This window comes from Tupaia chinensis, unplaced genomic scaffold, assembly GCF_000334495.1.
Source record: "Tupaia chinensis unplaced genomic scaffold, TupChi_1.0 Scaffold000293_1, whole genome shotgun sequence".
Taxonomy (NCBI): domain Eukaryota; kingdom Metazoa; phylum Chordata; class Mammalia; order Scandentia; family Tupaiidae; genus Tupaia; species Tupaia belangeri.
The window spans coordinates 538,299-548,202 of NW_006159778.1; positions in this window are offsets into that span (position 1 = coordinate 538,299).

Genomic DNA, 9,904 nt, shown 5'->3' on the forward strand with positions numbered 1-9,904 from the left:
CTCAAAAGCAAAAATAATAACCTAGAACCAGCAGGTGGTGTATCACACATGGCTGACTGATGGCCTTGTTATGCGCACATGCCCCAAATCCTGATAGAAAAATGGAAATGTGATTATGGTGTGGCCATCTCCCTTTGGGAGTGCTTTCTCACTTTCCCCTTCTCTCTTTCTGTCTCTCACAGATGCTTGAAAGTAAAAATCAAGCATACAAAAAAAACCCCAAACCTAATAATCCACTCAAAATAAAAACTATGTATAAGTATCTAATAGATATTGCTCCAAAGAAGACAAATAAATGGCTGACTAGTACATAAGAAATGTTCTATGTAACTAATCAGGAAGGAGAAGCGAGTTAACACCACAATGGGATATCACCTCCCATCTGTAGGATAGCTATTATAAACTAAATAAATTTGGCAAAGATGTGGAGCAGTTGGACCCCTCACATATTGTTGATGGAAATGCAAAATGACACAGCTCTAATAAAAGACTATGGAGATTACTCAAAATTTTAAAAACAGAATTTGCATTTGATGTAGCAATCTCTCTTCTGGGGATGAGGAAAATTCTTCAAAAGTCTGAGGAAAACAAAATTAAAGTACAAATTTGATTTGATAGAAAAAGTTTTGAAATCCAGGCATAGTTTTTTCATAAGGATTTTTGAAGGACTTTTTGAAGACCAAACTTATATCCAAAAAAGAAAAAAAAAAAAGAAATTGGGATCTCAAAGATACATTTGTACTTCTATATTCATGGTGCCACTATTCACAATAGCCAAGAGATATAATCAAACTAAATATTCACCAGCAGATGAATAGAGAGTTAAATTGTAGCATATACCTACAATGAAACACTATTAAAACGTAGGAAAGAAGGAAATTTTCTAATATATATCCTGGTGGCTAAGGTGACTGGATCACACGTGGCCAACTGCAAGGTTTGAGTCCTGGTCCCCTGGGGCTAGAAAAATATGTGGATCTGTGTGCTTGAATGCCCAGAATCCCAAGATGATATAGAAGAGATTGTAACATGACCTTCCCCTGCGGGGAGTACTTTTTCACTTTCTCTTACTCTGGCGAATGCATATACCCTTTTGCAAATTATAAAAATAAGAAAAGAAAAAGAAAGAAAAGAAATATTTTTATATTACTACCACTAAACCCCAGTCTTTATTTGGATTTTGCCATTTTTTTTCCAATTAATGCCATTATTATTTTGCAGGATGCAATTCAGCGTACATTGTATTGATATTAATTTGTCTTGCTCTGTAGTCTCCTCTGATTGATGACTGTTTCACTCTTTTCTTGTTTGTTATAACGGACGGTCTTAAGGAACACTAGTTATTCTGTAGGATGCTATCACATTTCCATTTGTTTGAAAATGTCATATTAAACTGTATTTACAGGTTTCAAAGGAAACCCATATCCCATAGTATAGCACAGAAATGTAGTGCCTTTCTCATGATATCATGTCAGGGGACACATTTTGAACCACATCACATTACTGGTGATGGTAATTTTCATCTTTGTTTACATTTATGTTCATAAAATTTCTCCACTATAAATTTGAAATTGAAATGCAGTTAAGTTAGTATCAGGTACTACTGAATTATTCTTAATTTTTTACCTTTTTTTTAAAAGAATTATTTAACTTTTTTTTTTATTATTCTCAATTTAGCCAGAGAGAGAAAGAGAGAGGGAGAGTGTGAAAGCAAGCCGCCAGGTCTGGGGCTCGACCCATGATCATCCATATGGGAATCAAGCGCCTTAACCAGCATGTCACCTGCTGGCCCCCTTATTTTCAAACTATGCAGCCCATGTATACTTCAGTGAAAATATATTATTTAAATAGTACAGTTGAGTAAATGGGATATATATTAATTAGGCAGTTAATGGAATAAATTTGGTGATGTAATTTATCCCTAATGATTTAGAAAAATTGCATCTATCACGATGTCACAAGAAAATGTTTCAACTAATTGTTTGTTTTGAGGCCTAACAAGGAATACTTTAATTATAATTATCTAGAGTCTATAGCTTCACATTCATGATGAAAGACTTAAGACCCAGAGTGTGTTTCTCAAAAGCATTCATAGAAATTTCAACATTTAAAAAACGTAATGTATTATGCAATTAAGCTGCTTTGTTTTAAATTTTGGCCAATCAGGTGATCAACCTATGGACCACTCCCAAATAAGATTAATTTTGCCTTTTAAATTGACTGTAATCAGTTCATTATATAATATGCCTCTGATTTTTAAAACAAAACATGCTTCTTATGGCAGAATTAGACACTTGATACCAATTGAATGCTTAAAACTATTTGCATCATAGAACAGAAGCATAAAAGTGATATTGAATAACAGTCTCCATAGTTTGACTTATTTTTTGACATAAGACACTTAGGGAAAAGTTCACTTAATACTTTTGAAGGGAACAAGCAACTAAATGAGAACTGACAATTAGCCTTTGACTTAAAATGTCTAATTTGTTATTATAAACCCTATCAATTAAAAAGTATAAACAAAAAAAAAGAAAGAAAATATGGACTCAGATCTTTTTTTTTCTTTGTATTCTGGCATGTCTTATGTTCTGAAAATAAAATGCTACTTTGCCAGCTCACTTATTAAAATATACTGCCATTTGTGTTATAAACCTCAACCCTGTTGCTATCTCTAAAGAATGTTTAGCTACTGAGAAGAAAAATGCTTACAGTTCATTAATCATAAAAAAAAAATCTCACAAATTAATGAAGAGCTCATGATTTCAGGTCAGTTCACTTACCTACTGGCAACTTTCCATTCAGGTGGAAAACATGAAGATCTAGCTAATATAGATTATTACCTAAACTAGGTAGATTTGAGTTTAAGTGCAGCTCCAACTCACTGGTATTTATAAACTTCATTTGAAATTGCTAGGGCTAAAATCTGAAGTCTTTTTCTGAGTATCTTTTTGCTATCAGCCCAATAAGTGTATTAACATAGTAGTAGTAGCAGGCTTTTACTAATATGTTCTAATATTGAAGAGAAATTAACTTATTAAAATAGCATGAAACATAATTTGCCGAGGACCAGCCTTGGCGTGGGTAGGTTATCTCAATGAAGGTGGTGAAGGTGAACAAAAGACAGAGGCCTCGATGCCTTTTCATGCACATCCTATGCCGGACACCCCTCAGAGGTTGCCCTCTGAGGAGTGACAACTGCTAGGAATTATCTCCTGCCTTTTTATTGAAAATGTGTTACAAGTAAATGGGATAGGGGCTAGTGTTTCAATTAACAGCTCATAAAATTTTTAACAATAAAGAACATAGATTCTATTCAGTGTTGGATTAAGGGTGGGTCTAGTGCAATTCAGGGTTTGATTAAGGGTGGGTCTAGTGCAGTTCCTATTCAGGGGTGGATTAAGGGTGGGTCTAGTGCAGTTCCTCAATTGTAGGTGGGTCTCCATGGAATGCAGTTTCAGGAAAGCGGTTCCGGAAAGCAGAGATGATTATCAGCTGATGCGGCGCAGCAGCCATCTTGTGATTACTGGGAATGGTGCTGAGAAAATAAAATCTCAAGAATAGATATTAGTTTTTATGGATCTTAATAAAGAATGATACTTATACAGTTTTGTAGGGTCTATAACTTAATTTGAGGAATCCTAATATATTTATCTATTTCACTTGGAGAGGGCGGAGGTGTCCTGGGCCAGTTTTGGCCTAATCCTATTTTAGGTAAAGAAAGGATGTATTTTAAAGGGCCTTCCAAAGGTCAAGATTACTTCTGCCTAGAAAGAACTTCAGGCCACCCTCTATTGTGACCACAGAGGTAAAGCTTTGTAATTAATAGTAACCGATCAGAGCAAAAGGGAGTGGTCAGTCGAGGGACTTCCTGGAAGATTTTATCGTACATTCAGGATGTATGGGAGAGCTATGCAATTCTTTTATAGTAGTAAATTAGGGAGTCAGAGGGGGGTCGCTTCCCAGTAAGGCTGGCACAGTTTCTGGAGCAAATAGCAAATCGACATGCTAATTGACCCAAGCTTTGTTCCAAGGTCGGGAGGGAGGGGGCGCACAACAGTGGTCTTGCCATCATGTTGATCCGACCGGAAGCTGAGCTCAAAGGTCAGGGGGGCTCAGACAGATCCTGGGGCCTCACCAGGTCAGACTCCTCCAATAATCAATGTTTGAAGTGTATCCACCCAAACCTCTTTGCTATTAGAAAGGTTATGCACATGATAAAAGTTCCATGTCTAGAGTTATTTGTAGTTCATGTAAAAGTAGAAACTCAAGGGGTGGAGTCTGAAGCCTGGCACTTATTGCATAAGTGAGAAGATGGGAAAATCATAGGCACATTTGCTGCAACCTCTGCCAGTGTCTTCATTCATTCTTCTGTGCTCATATCATTTGATGGCCTTACTGTCTTCTATCTTCAACAAGTTTGCCTCATCATAATAAAGGAATTATTTCTTATTAAGACATGTGACTTTCATTACATAATCTTATAACAGGATATATTTTAATTAAAGTATTGTTAGTGGCTATATAATAGATTGCATATTATATATAAACACATAGTTTTTTAGATAAATATTGTATAATTACCTGTATCTTTATCTATATCAAGGGATTACCTAAAGCATATCTTTTGAAATAATTTATATTTTAGTTCTATATTAACTATAGTAAAAAGGATTGAATTTTATTTTTTTTCTTTTTTTTGAGAGTTTTTTGCTATAGGGTACATGCGCTCACCAGATAGAAAGAGAGAGACAGAGAGACAGAAAGCAGGAAATCACCCCCCAGGGGGGATGGCCATGATGCAATCCCTTCTCCTCCATTCTCCTCTTGGGATCTTGGGCATGCACGCACACGCACCTGGCGTGATTTAAGCCACTGGGTCCGGGACTCAAACCGCAGTCGACTATGTGGGAGTCCAGCGACATAGTCATTACGCTAACTGCTGGTCCCAAGGGTTGGATTTTAAATGATACAATGATTATTATGTAATTTCTACATTGCTGGTTCTCACACATTAGCCTGTATCTAAATCTCCAAGAGGCCTGTTTAAACCAAAAACTGTGGATCTCACCTTAGAGTTTTGATTCAGAATGTCAATGATGGTGCTGAGGAATTTGCAATCTTTAAAAATTTCCAGGTGATGTTATTGCTGCTAGTTTGGGATTACTGTGAGAATCACTCTCAGAAACAGTGAAATCCTCTTTAGAAAATATTTCTTCTTTCTATTCAGCTCTATTTTTCAGAAATATTTTTGTCTTCTTATGCCTTTTATTTTTTATGCCAACAGGAATTATGATGTCATTTGGAATGATTCAAAGCACTTTTATTCTCTTGGGTTTTTCAGAATATCCAGAATTCCAGGTTCCACTTTTTCTTTCTTTCTTTCTTTTTTTTTTTTTTTTTCTTTTTTTCCCTAATGATTTATACCATCACTGTGGCAGGAAATTTTGGCATTATAATAATCATTAAAATCAATCCAAAACCCCACACAATCATGTTCTGTTTTTATAGTTACCTATCCTTTATAGATTTCTGTTATTCCATAGTAGTTACACCCAAATTGTTGGAGAACTTGGTTGTGCAGGGCAAAAGCATCTCTTTCTCATATTGCATCATGCAATCTTGTTTAGCATTTTTGGAGTGACAGTAACTTTTATGTTGGCAGCCATGGTCTATGATGGCTTTGTAGTAGTTTGTAACCTTTCGGTCTGTGTCACAACTCTGTCTCAGGAACTTTGTGCTCTTCTGGTAGCCAGGTCTTATACATGGGGTATAGTGTGTTCTCTGATACACACATGTTTTCTTCTTGCACTGCCCAGTTGTGAGTCTAGCACCATAGATAACTTTATCTGTGATCACTCCATAATTGTTTCTGTCTCCTTCTCAGATCCTTAAGTGAGCCATATGCTATGTCAAATTATTGCTGTATTCAATGAGGAGAGCAGTGTGATGATTATTCTCATATATATTCATTTTTACCACTAGTATAGAGGTCTTCTGCAAGTGGGAGCCAAAAAACATCCACTTGCACATCCCACCTGACTGCCATCACCATGTTCCATGGAACCATCCTTCTCCTTATTATGCTTCTAATCATAAAACTTCTTGGTTCATAGTTAAAGTCACTTCTGTGTTATACACAATGGTGATCCCATGCTTATCCCTTTTATCTATGACCTTAGAAACAAAGATGTGAAGGACATCTTTCAGAAATTATTTGTCAGAAAATTGTTTGTTCACTCAATATAATATTCCTAGATATATTATTTTACTTCTGTATAATAAATGATCTATGACTTACTACTCTACAGATTACCCAACTCTAATTATTTAATCAATAAGCTGTCAGTTAATGTACCTATAGCAGCACATTTTATAATTATTGACTTTTGTGTACATCAAAACAGTGTTCAGTGAAATTACTCTAAATCACAAAATGTGAACCAAATATTTAAAAAAATAAAATTCTTGAGACCAGCAGATGGTATAATGGTTAGGTCACAGGACTCTCACTTGGCCAACCATGATTTGAGTGCTGAGTTCGGAGGATTGAAACTCACATTGGGCATGTGTGTGTGCATGTTAAAAATTCTGACAGAAGAAAAGGGAGAAGGGATTGTGTCGTGGCCATCCCCCCTTGGGAATAATTTCTTACTTTTTGCCTCTCTGTCTTTCTCTGTCTCTCTGGTAAATGCATACACCCTATAGCAAAAATCTCTCTGAAAAAATAAATAAATAAAATTCTCAAATAACTTGTTATATTTTAATATTATTTTAAATGCTTTAGTATTCATACTATAATTTTTATATGTATATCCATAGTAAAAATAATTCCCAGCTCATCAACATGTGCAGATTTTGGTGGCCTCCTAAAATTGTAATTAGGAAGCCCATACTCCCAAGATGGCTTTAACAAATGCTTCAGCTTACTGTGTCTTGTACATACCCTTTGCTTTTTATTGTTTTAAATAGTGGAAGTTGATTTATCACATGAAAATTATAGCCAACTGACTAGCAAACAAAATTGAATAAAATATTGTTCTGCTTTCTTTAAAAGCATGTCTTATTTCATTTCAAAAATTTTAGTATTCAAGCAGTGGTATGTTGGAGTAATAGAGTCACAAACTGAACCCACCCCTGCCTTTCCTATACTCCACCTCCACCCTATGAATGATTTCTCACTTTCTGTCTCTCTGTCTCTCTCCAGTGAGTGCCCTCACCCTATGGCAAAAAAAAATTTAATTAATTAATTAAATTTAAAAAAGAAAAAGAAATGGCTAAATATTTGAGTAGATACTTGATCAAATAAGATATTCACTTGACCAAATAAGATATTATTGATAAACATATTGAAAGATACTAAATATTATTAACAAACAGTGAAAATCATATCAAAATCACATAGTAGATAAGTGAAGAAAGGTCATTACAAGTTTTTACAAGATGTAGCTACTCCATAATTTATACATATTTTTTTAATATGACTTTCTAAGGGTTTTGATTGAGGCCTGATATGTGTGTGCCTCCCTCAGATCTGAAAGACTGATAAAGGTTGCTCCCTGGATGAAAAGATGGTGTAATGGTTACGGCACTGGACTCCCACATAGTTAACCGCAGTTTGAGTCCTGGACTCGATGTCTTAAAACTCATGCTGGGAGTGTGTGTGTATGTAGCCAAAGTTCTAAGAGGAGAATGGAGGAGAAAGGATTGTGGTGTGCCACTCCATCTTGGGGGGGATTTCTTGCTTTCTGTCTCTCCAGTGAGTGCAGATGCCCTATAGCAAAAATCTAAGGAAAAACAAAAGATTTCTCTCTACTGTACTAAAGTATGTTAGCTGTTCTCCTGCTCATCAATGCAGCTTAAAGGCCAGATATTGTGAAGGGGAGATGATCGAGATTTTGTAGAATGTACTACTTCTCTAGTTAGATTTTTTTTCTAAATAACATAAAATGTATGCAAAAACTGTTAATCTGCCTTCATGTTTCAGTACTCCTGCCTTCCTTGTCATGCCAGAACTTAAACAACAGAGTAACAAGGATTGTCTTTTCCCCATATCCTTGCCAATTCTTGCTATTGTTCACTTTTTGATAATAGCAAAACCTACAAATATAAAGTGATATTTTAGATGTTTGATAGTATCTATATTTCTCATATATTATTCTCAAATTTGTGGGCAATTTTCTCAGTCTTTGTGGTGGATTTTTCTAGGCCAGCAATTTTCTCTTCTACATCTGAGATTCTATTTTCTGTATGATATAATCTGCTTTTAATACTTTCAAGGAGATTTTGACTTCCTGTATTATAGCCTTCATCTCTAATGGTTCCATCTGATTCTGTTGTCAAGTGTGTAATTTCTCTTTTAGATCTTGCAAGAATTTCCTTACCTCCTGAAATCTGTCAACTCCTTCCTCCTTTCTCTTCTGTAGTTCATTGTCTCTCTTCTCTTCTGTCTCTGTTAGCTTCACCATTATAAAGGTACTAAATTCTTTATCAGACATTTCCATGACTTTCATAGAACTGTCTGTGGATGAAGAGGAGTTATTCTTTTCCCTTGGAGGAGAGGTATTTTCTTGCTTTTCCATATTTCTTGTGGCCTTGCAGTGATTTCTAGTCATCTTATGGATGGTGGATTTTTTTCCCAAACTTGAAGTTCAACCATTTGAGTTTGTGGACTAGAGGCTAAATTATCAGTGGAAAATCTTCATTTCTCTTCTTCCCCTGAAATCACTAGTTCTCAGGAACCATGTAGGTGTCTTCTGAAGGCCTGTTCCTTTGCTGCTTTCTTCTAGGCTTTGTTGTCTGGTTTTAAGTGTTTTTATCCTGTCTTGAGCTGTCAATAGGTTCATGTACTTACTATTTGAACAGAATACTAACCTGTTTCCAGGCTTTAAGTTTTAAGCAAATTTCCTTACCAATTCAAAACTACTTTTCTTGAAATTACCAACTGCTATTGAAAGTAGTTAGATTATTTAAGAAATTTTGTGATCAATAAAATGTGGTGGAAAATTAATGGAAGACAACTATAGACACCAGAGATAGTGTGAGAAGAGGGTGGGAAAGGGCAGAGGATCATACATAGTGGTAAATATCTATCTAGCTATCTATATCTATCTATCTATATATGAAAGTAGAAATGGAAAATCATGGATAATAATATGCATAATTAAGCAACTATGCAGTATATTCTGGATGGGAGACCACATTTTGTATGCTGTGACGATGCTTAGGGAATGAATGAAATTAATTCATTTTAAAAAAAAATTTCAGGAGAAAACAAAAAAACCCCCACAAAAACTGTTTTTATTAAAATTAAAAAAATGCATATTTGATGATTGCAGTAAGCATACAGCCCCAGCTAGGTGCTACTTTATAGTATGTTCATTCTGCTCACTGAGGTTTATGCCTAAAGTCAGACTTGTGTTCATGGATATGTATATATCAGCTGTACTTGCAATTGGAAATATTTAGATTAATTAAGTTCATTAGTGAATCAATAAAAAGGGGGAAAAAGGCACAGAAAGCCATAGATACCAGAGACAGTGTGGGATGACGGGGCCATGCAGGCAACACAAGCTGGTAAGGATGCTGCCTCCCATTCTAAGGCAAGGCCTGGACTGGGAAGAAACTGAGGCAAGGCCCAGTTTATGAGCTCTCCCTTGTGTCCTTGAACTGTCCGGTATTCAATTTCTCTGCTGTGAGTTTTACTGTTATTACGGTGCCCTGCAAGGGTAAAACATCACCCCCAACCATTGCAATAAAGCCAATTAGTGATCTTGTAAGAATGTGGTTCCCTAAGACTGACAGGAGGATCAAGAAGTTTAAGATCCCCCACCTGTCTGTTTTTAAGCCAAAATTAACATATAGATTAAGTTAGTATAAACCAAATTAGCATTAGAAGCATATG